Below are 8,455 nucleotides of genomic sequence, written 5' to 3' on the forward strand. Positions count from 1 at the left end.
TGTTCTTCAAGAGGGTGAGGGGGGTAACATATTGCAACCAAAGAACTTCCTCACTCCTCGCCAATACTTCAAGAAGGGGAAGGAGGATCTTTAGATTTTTACGAGCGTTCAAACCCACAAGAAGACTCACTGATCCATCGTCCACATGGTCATTTGTTCAAGGCTCACGTTTTTGTGATGCAGACGTCTACCATGAGTTCTTTAATCTCAGTATTTCTCCTGCGGAGCGAGCACACCAACGCTGGTGCCGTAGATTTGAACTTGCCAATGCTTATTCTTATAACTTGGCCAATGTCATTTCGACTGCTCAAGAAATATATCGGGAATGGATGGCTATGGGAGAGGAGTGGGGGAATACTGAGAATAAGATGAAGGCCCTTAAGGAAGAAGTTTATCAGTACCGCTTACAAGCCAACACCGCAAAGCGAAAACTTAAAGATAGTGAAGCGGCGCTTCAAGTGGAGAAGAATAGGCAGGCGGCAGCTGCTAAGTCGTGGAAGAGGCTTACAAGCAGCAAAACGTTGTACTTAAGACTGCTCGAGAACAAATGAGTGTTAAAGAAGCAGTCAATGCTTTAGAAGCTAAAGCAACTTTGGAAGAACAGGTCTCCACGTAGGGAGACCTGATTGCTAGTTTTGACGCTGATCTGACCCACCTAATGGCTGAGGCTGAAGAGAAAGATAAACTGATTACTAAACTCACCGCTCATAATGTTCGTCTTGTTGGAGAACATGGTGAGCTAAAGAAAGTAGTTAAGAAGCCACATATGAGAAAAATTGGTTGATGTCACACGGTTTCCCTTTGGTAATATTTCATTTATCTTTATACCCTTGCCATCAATTCCATCCTCTCTAACTATTACATTTTGTTTTTTAGGTGATTGAGAACATCAGGGATGAACCTGAGTTAAAGGATTGCTTGGCGGAGCTTCTTCAAGCATCTTCCCAAGCCGGCCGCAAAGTTGGATTTTATGAGGGCGTGAAGTTTGTAAAGGAAGAACACCCGCTGGAGGAGTTCGAATTGCATGGCCAACAAGATAGGAAGGCGGAATACAATGTTAAGCGTCAAGTTTTTGATGATTTAACTTTTGCTGTGCAAGAAGCTACTTCTGAGATTGCAACTCAAGAAAATGGCGTTAGGCTCCTCCAAGAATTCTTCCATGTTGATCCTGAGAACAATGCTAAAGATCCCGCCGATGCTACTAATTCCGGTGCCACTCAAAATCCACCTGCATCTTAGAATAGGCTGGTTTTGCTAAGTTTTGTAACTTAGTATCTTTTTTGTATGTGTACGCTGATGTAACCTCCATCATCATTTTGATAATATATAACAAGTTTCATCATATTGTTTTGTTATGACAAGAACAATATAAATGTGTTACGTAAACCCTTGAAATATATTCAAATAAAGGATGGCACGCGGGCCTTTAATCATAAAATGGCACGCAAACCACTTAAAATTTAGTTAATCATAAATAGGCACGCGAACCAAAATATATGTAAAACAAGGATAGCACGCAAGCCGGTTGAAATGTCTTCAAACAACAAATGGCATGCGGAACATTACAATTTATTTAAACATAAACTAGCACGCTAACCAATATATTTAAACAAAAGATGGTACACGGGCCTTTTGATTCATCGCCAACCTTCTGTATGATTGGATAGGCCATTAAGATGCATAATGGGAGAACCATTAGGACACAGTTGTAAGTTAATTGACAATTATGGTCCGGAACATAATTGTGAAGTGCCTTTACAAAGGTGTGCTTATGGGATTCTTATTATGCATAATAGTATCCATATGAATGTTCTGACTCGTTCGTCCGTTCGTTCGTCAAGGCTTTTGTGGGAGGACCACTAAGGCACGACTGTAAAGTAATTGACAATTATGGTCTAGAACATAATTGTTAACTACGTGTACAAATGTGCACTTTTGGGAATCCTTTTTGTAGATTAGTTTTGATTGAGTCATAGAATCTTTAATCCAAGTAACTATGAACCTTGTCTTTATCGGTTTTAAATTCGCTATTAAATCAGTTACTATTTTCAAATTTATCTGAATGTCTACAAATCATGACCACTATGTTATCTGTATGTTCACCGTCAGTTTCCGTAAAATATTGACATTCCGGGAGAAACATTAGGGCACCGTTGTGATGCAATTTACAATTATGGTTACAAATTGTGAACTTTGGGAACAAATGTGCACTTCTGAGATTTCTTTCATGTATTTATATTTTACCATGTTTTCGTTACCTTTGATAGGATCCGTATTATAACCTACAAATTTCGAGGACGAAATCTCTTTTGAGGGGGTAATGGTTGAAATAACCGTAAGATAAATATAAATAAGATAAAAATTTAATCTTTATACATTATCAATATAATAACTAAAATATATAAAAAAGAAAAACCACAAGATACGTAGCTGTTGTAATAATAATAATAATAATAATAAAGCAAGGGAAATAATAATAATAATAATAATAATAATAATAATAATAATACACATATCTATATCCACTTGGGTGGATTAAATAATAAATAAATCTGAAAAACAAAGCAAGGGAAATAATTGTAATGATTGTACAATACAAATCCCACTCTGTGACTTCTCTTTCTTAATAAAACAAGTACCCATGATAAAATATAAGTAGAGTTTCAAATAATAATAAACTCATGCAAAATTTGAAACCTTTCTTTGTCTACTTTCTTAGAAAGATATTTTTAGTTCAAACTACACCATGCATCCAAGCAAACCCTCTCAACCTAATCCATCTCTGCAAGCTCTGTACATACATAAAATAATATGTGGATGAGATATTGACACTGAACATACATATAGATATTTTGTAATCTTGATTTGAGACAAACTCTGCAAAATAATTCAACTTGCTCCAACTAGAAGTTTCTTCTTGCTCGATCAATCATTTTCACGATCCCACTTTCCTCATATCACACTCATCATCCTTATCACACAGCCTTTCGTTTTCCTTGTGAACTCCTCTGACATAATCAAATTCCTGTAAACCGTAACCATCCTCAAGTTACTAAGAAAAACAATCGAATACCCTTTTGTTATTACCCCAAACATCGAAACACACAAGAGACACGACGCCACCACCCTCGATGTTTCCGGTAACATGTCGATACCTCTTGCCGTCCTTTTATTTAGGCACCAAACTCTCAAAATCTCCACCGTGCACCACATCCGGCAACTCACAAGCACCGTGGAAATTTTTAACCTTCCGTCAATTGGATACTAATTCACATCACGACTTGCGGATGAGGGAACCAAAATAACGACTCTAAAACTAATCTTGATGATTAGATTATGACAAAGAACAACCAATTTACAGAAATAGTGATGCTTGGAACTAAATAGAAAAGAAAGAAAGGAGTGAATGCAAAAAAGATTGTCTTATTCATACATAAAAGGAATGGGTTCTTGAAAAACCTCTAGATCCTTTTTACCATATAGATTAATTTTATTTATCCATAACTTATTTTAACCCAACAACACTATTTTTTTTAAATGTTTTATTTATAGCCTAACTAAATAATACACACATTGTTTCGATTATCATTTTTAGATACATGTACCTTGTTGAACTAAATAAATAATATACTTAAAATAAATATCAAAATAACCGTATTTAAAATTGTAGTATATGGAGTAAAATTAAGTTAGCTGAGCATCCTATAAATAGTCCATACATCTACAACTTTTGAGTAAAGTCTTTATAAGCATAAACAAGAGATAATATAAAATGAGTTTTATATAACACACAATCCTTAATGTTTTTTTTAAATTGAATAAACTGTGGTCTGTTATAAAACATGTAACCATGCATAAATAACATGTAATAACTAATGTTGACACAAATTAAACCATGTTGTTAAGAGAACATACCATGCCAGAAATTTAGATGTATAATCTTAACCAATATAGATACTTGTAGGTCATCACGACCCCCCCCCCCCCCCTTAAGGAACAAGTTTGACATTTATTTTGAACTGCATTTCAAGGTACGAATCCTTATCCTTCCTTTGTTATCTGTTTCGATTGTGATAAACACTGTTGACTAACACCCGGAACTATTTGCATTTTTGGCTTTCCGTTTGTTTCATGATTATTTCGATTATTTTGGTTCACTACAAGAACTTTGAAGCATGTACGTTCCAAGAAAGTAATATGAATTTCGAACATCATGGAAAAAAGAACTTTGATAACGTACCTGGGTGTGGTGGATACGTTACGGTACATCCTATATATAAACACCCGGCTATATTTTCAAGGTACCATTAACCAAGATGTGTGGGCTTCATACTACGCTTAGTTTTCCGATATGTTATGCTTTAGTCAATAATATGTTTATTGTCTGTTATGTTTTAACAAAAACAAGCACGCGGTAGATTTAAATTTATTTTGCTCATTACCGCATGTTCTGATACCAAATTTTTAAATCCTTCAAAATATATAGATATATTATGATCTATTACCCTGAGTTCTACGCTTCTCGTGGAGTGTCCCACGAGCATGTTGTTTGGCACTGACAACATGTGCTCCTTCCGTGACGGAGAGATTAGTTCATGGCGTCCCTAGGTACAGGTGTGGTACAAAGCTACTAGGAGGCGTATGGATCGATCCTAGCTCTATTTCAGTTTATGTTTCTGTTTCTGGGAATGGATGTAGGTGTGCCAACCTGCCCCATTCTATGTGATTGGTATACAGGAATGGCCCCCTGTATATCGTCACCTCTGTTTACTATTTTTTTGTTTGGCTCATGGGTACGTTCGTATGATATGAACTATATGTTACTTTTTAAACTATATGTTACTGTTATGAATTATTTGTTACCGTTATGAATCATCTATTACTGTTCTGAATTATCTGTTACAGTTCTGACCCACAAGTTATTGTTTTGACTTATTCGAAAGTGTTTTGACTTACTGTATACACAAACTCTTTTATTAACTATGTACCGTCTATTGAACTATTTTATTGTTACCGTAAACTATTGGCTATCGCCATCGTAAACTATTTTTAAACTTACCATTACCATTTTTTTTCCGAAATGTTTTAATACTCGAGCCTATTATTCCGTACTGGGCATTCGGCTCATTCCATAAAGTTTTCCCCTCTCAGGTTCACAGGTTACTTTGGGCAAGATGAAGAGAGTGAAATAAAATTTTAGGATGCTTATGAAGATTTCTAACTAGTGGAATTATGTCTTCTGCCTCTGCATACATCCGTATATTATGACACGTCAACCCATATACAGGTTGGGGTGTTACAAAGAATGCTTGTTCTGCCTCCGGAGTCCATTTAAAATGGGCTTTCTTCAGACAATTGCGGAGTGTGGATACAAACGGGAATGACTTTGACGCATGATTAGCCAGGAACATATTTAACGCGACCAATCTGCCATTCAAAGTCTGGACTTCCTTGAGGGAAGAAGGGGATAGCATCCGCGCTATAGCTTGAACTTTCTCAGGATTAGCTTTAAAGCCCTCACTTGTCACTATGATGCCCAGAAACTTTCCTTCCTCCATACCAAAAGAACATTTGCTTGGATTAATTACTAAATCATCCATGTATACCTCCAAACTATGACCAATTTGTTCTTTGAATGTGTTATCCATTAAACGCTGATAATTCGCGCTTGCATTCTTTAGACCGAATGGCATCATCTTGTAACAGAAGGTGCCTTGATCAGCTGTTAAAGCTGTTTGATCCTCATCTCCCGCTGTAATGCAAATTTGATGGTAGCCCTTATAATCGTCCAAAATACACTTAATCGTCCTCATCTCCAAAACACACACACCACACCCAACACCGCCGCCGGCCGACGGAAGAACCGAGCCAGATCCGAGAGAGAGAGAGCGATTAGTTGTGATAACAAGTTAAACAAGATCCAAACAAGCTCAGAAAGGTATGATTCTTGATCTTTGAAGTTTAAAGATCCAAGTTTTATAGTGTAGATACGACCGAAAATGGTCGGGAAGCGTAGTGGGTGATGTCGAACCTTAACAAGGGTGTTAAAATCGCCAAAATGCTCAATAAAAACCAAAACAGCGGCTGATCTGGGCAACTTCGCCTGCAACTGGGCAACTTCGCCTTCAAAGCGATAACTTCGCCTTCAAAGCGATAACTTCGCCTGAGGCCAAGTTCGCCTAATTGATAACTTCGCTTACGGCTAAGTTCGCCTGATGACAACTTCGCCTAAAGCCAAGTTCGCCTAATTGATAACTTCGCTTACGGCTAAGTTCGCCTGATGACAACTTCGCCTAAAGCTAAGTTCGCCTAATTGATAACTTCGCTTACGGCTAAGTTCGCCTGATGACAACTTCGCCTAAAGCTAAGTTCGCCTGATGATAACTTCGCTTACGGCTAAGTTCGCCTGATGACAACTTCGCCTAAAGCCAGGTTCGCCTAATTGATAACTTCGCTTACGGCTAAGTTCGCCTGATGACAACTTCGCCTAAAGCTAAGTTCGCCTAAGGTTTAACTTCGCCTAAAGTCAAGTTCGATTAGAAATAAATTAAAAACCTAATGAAAAATGTGTTAAGACAGTTAATGTAAATAAAATCTTTCCAAGCTGACCTGGCAGCTCGACCCCAGCCAGGGGCTCTGCCCCTTGGACCCTGCTAGGGGCTGCCGCCCCTAGACCCCACTGCCAGGGGCGCTGCCCCCGGACCCCCGTTCGTTGTGGGTAGTAATTAAGACTAGAAAGATGATATGAGTAGTGATAGTTAATTGATATGTATACTTGTTATACAGTCAGCCGTGCACAACTGAAGAAAGGGATTACGATTAACGGTGAACGTCACCGTGTTCAGGTGAGTTTCTAGCCCCATTTATGTGTTATGTTTTCGGGGCTGTGTGCATACTCGATATGTTTGTTAATACGCTTATCCTAAGAGATAAGTGTATGCCTTATGTGAGTGATGTGATATGTATGAATGATTGCTTGATGGTACGTGAACGATCTTCGGATATTGCACGTACTGTCAGGTTGTAACGCTAAGTATAAGGTAAGTATGATATGTATGCTTATGTGTATGAATGTGATAAAGTTAATAAAAGAAGGAAAGGATGGTGGTATGGTAACGAAAAGGGAATCGAACCCTACTAATATTCGAGAACTAGGGAACCGAACCCTACTAATATTCGAGGAAAGAGGGACCGAGCCCTAATAATACTCGAGGAAAGAGGGTACCGAGCCCTAATAATACTCGAGGAAGGAGGGTACCGAGCCCTAATAATACTCGAGGAATGTAGGGCGTAATGCTCTTTATAATGTAAGATATGAAAGTAAGTTAATACAAAAGAAAGTATGAAAGTAAGAAAGTATGAATGAAAGAATATAAGTTTATGTGTATTGTATAGTGTATGATTAACTAGAACTCACTCGGCGTAGCTGACTTTTAGTATGCACGCAGGTGAGTAGGATGAGGCAGCTCGCTTGAGGAGACACGTGGCACTGAATAAGAGTCTGGCATCTGAAGACTTATGATGTTTTAATTTTAATGCTTTAATGTTGAAAGACAAAGGATGTTTTGAGACGAGTTATGAATTATGTAATGTTTTATGAAAGTTTTATATTCCGCGTAAATGTTTTAATTAACTCTGATATTTAGAACTGTGTTTATGAGTAAATCCAACACGAAAGTAGGGCTACCGGTAACGGGGCCTTACAAGTTGGTATCAGAGCAAAGTTCGAGAGATTTAAGCACCCTACATGCTTAGACTCGAACAAAGAATGGGATTTAAGTAAGAAAGGAAAGAAGATGCCAGTCAAAGAATGTCATGTGTCGCTCAAGCAAGATCAGTAAAGGTAAATTGTATGATTAAATGATATATGTTAATGAGAAAGAAAAGATATGTGAACGACAGGGATAGGAATAATTGATTGTTTGATTTGACTAACTGCTTAAGTAGAACCAGCACAAATAGACTCATAAAGGGAAGTGTATATGACACGGAAAGCAACGTGATCAGCTAGTCACAGCTGGCCACTGTTATTACCTGTTAGCCTTGCTATCCTTGTACTAAATAGTTCCTTGAGTGATGATGTTTGTGTTTTCCCTTTTAGAATACGATGGCTGGAGCTGGAGACATTGTTGGAGCTGGAGGTCGCACTGGACGACGCGGCAGGCCTCGTCGTGTCCAGCAACCTTCAGTTGAGACAGCTTCCAACACCGAAGCTGAAGGAAGCGCAGCTGGAAGAAACCCGGAAAACAATGAAGGAGTTCAACTGGATCCCGCAATTCAAGCAGCTATTGTTCAAGTTGTAGCCACTGCTGTGAAAAATATTACTCCGGGAGGGTCTGCTGGAAGCCGTGAAAGAACTGTTGAAGGGGCAGGTGGTAATGGTAGGAAAGATGATGAGAGGGAAAAGGGTGATTCGAGTGAGGTGAGGTCTGTGAAAGTTGATGATGGGAAGAGG

The sequence above is a fragment of the Bidens hawaiensis genome, unplaced genomic scaffold, assembly GCF_021521415.1.
Source record: "Bidens hawaiensis isolate Kalapana, Puna unplaced genomic scaffold, B.hawaiensis_p1.1 tig00002438_1, whole genome shotgun sequence".
Taxonomy (NCBI): Eukaryota; Viridiplantae; Streptophyta; class Magnoliopsida; order Asterales; family Asteraceae; genus Bidens; species Bidens hawaiensis.